The sequence below is a fragment of the Sinocyclocheilus grahami genome, unplaced genomic scaffold (genome assembly GCF_001515645.1).
Source record: "Sinocyclocheilus grahami isolate Dianchi unplaced genomic scaffold, SAMN03320097.WGS_v1.1 scaffold199.1, whole genome shotgun sequence".
Classification (NCBI taxonomy): Eukaryota; Metazoa; Chordata; class Actinopteri; order Cypriniformes; family Cyprinidae; genus Sinocyclocheilus; species Sinocyclocheilus grahami.
In genome coordinates, this window is record NW_015505378.1 from 689994 (window position 1) to 691998 (window position 2005).

Here is a 2005-nt window from a genome sequence, read left to right on the forward strand (position 1 = left end):
GTGCATGTCTCTTTAAATGATAATGAGCTCCTGCTCACCCCGCCCTTCTCTTCAGTGGGGCATGGACACAAGACATGTATATATCAGTATACGGCTCGGAAGTGGTCTTATTCAAATAGGTAGCTATCTACGTAGAACCCGACTGTAAATTGAAACAGCTCGCTGGATGACAGTTTCAGACTCAACCCATAACAAACTGGCTGCGGGTTTTCTTTTCAGCTTTTCTGAGCTGCCAGACACGCCAGAAACCTAACTAAATGCAACAAAAAAAAGTGAAAATTTAATCCGATGTCCCCTTTAACAGAGGTAGTTTGATTCAAAAAGCTGACTCATAAATGACTTTGAGGCTGTTTGGTGAATCTTTTTAACTGACTCCTTAAAAAAAGGACCAGTTCGTAAGCGTCATTTGTTGGTGAATCAGACAACTCGGCTCGTGCCGTGTTCATTGCTGCTGTAGTAAACACTGCCAGTGTTGTCTTAGCATCACTGATACACTCTTGTGGTTTTCGTTATGATTTTAAACTCATCTATATTTATTATTTTAAACTATTACATTATTTTCTATGAATATTTTGAATGTGAATATTTTAAATTCATATATATCTAGAAATACATATCTTTTTGTTATTATTTTAAATTCGATTTTTATATATTCTTTTCATTTGCAATTTTTTTTATTGTGCGATTTTGTCATTTCTAGCTAGTTTGGCAACTAGCTGAACTATTTCATTTCAGTTAATGCTTATTTTATTTCAAATAAATTAGTTAACGATAATAACCCTGCACTATCATGCATGTATAAACAACAAGATGAATTCTGATGAAAATGCATATCAACACAACCTTTTCATAAACTGGACATTTTAAATGATTCTAGCAAATTTGTAATTCAATGGACCATTTTAGTTGCAGTCTGGAGCATTTGACTGAACATCAGTGTAAACATATTCAATCACCGTAACACTTGTTCAGGACAAAGAGAGATTTTCTTCATGAAACTGATGAACACTTCATCTCCATGCTTGGCTGTGGCCTTCTCGTATTCCTCCGGAGTGGCTCCCCCACTTTCACAACTGAAAAAAGTACAGAAACTGAGGTGACTAATAGACAATTTACACATACATGTATCCATGTAGTGAAGCATTCATCTGTAGTTTCTGTTGTAGAATCAATCCTCACCTCTGAATCTCCGCGACAAGCACTCCCTCCCTCTCCTCATATGCTCTAAGCAGTTCGTTTTCATGATCCGTATCATGAAATCCATCCAAGTCGGTTTCCTCCATAACGCTCATGTAGAACGGCTGGAAAAGGGGCACATCGGTGGGTTGGAGGGCACTTTGATGATCTCCATCAATGCACAGGTCCTGAAGCCTGCTGCTGACATCATTTCCTTCACCGATACTGTCATTTGGCATTTGTACGTCGCGTTCAGCCACTTTCTCTTGCTCTTCATCATCCATCCCCCAGTCATCAGCTTCATCACACCAGTCTGTCCTGGACATTGCAGACTCTGTACATGCTGTGGTTTTGTTGTCTTGTCTCGCTTTGATGTCATCCTCCAAGCACTGAGAGCGCAGGACAATCCAGCTAGGTATGTATGTATACAGGCGACATGGTCAGATTGTCCGAAAATGAAACGTTATGGAAACAGAACACATTTGAAATGTAAATAATGCCTTAATCTAAAATGTCAAGCTGTTACCTCTCTGATTTGCCATTGCACTGTGGATTGGTGCAGGCAAATACATTGATGGTTCTGTGGTAAGGAGACGCCGCAAGAGGGCAGTAGACCTGCACCGCGTGGGACAGGCCTCTCTGACACAGACTGCATATGGGACACTGGAGAGGGATTGTTGGAAGCAGGTCCTGTAATGGTAAAAATATATCGAGGGGTGAGAACCAGAAAGGCGCAAGTGACATTTCACCAAATTTACAGGAGAGCCCAAACAAAAATCTCACCATAGTTTGATCTGACCTTGTGTACTGATGTATATATATATATATA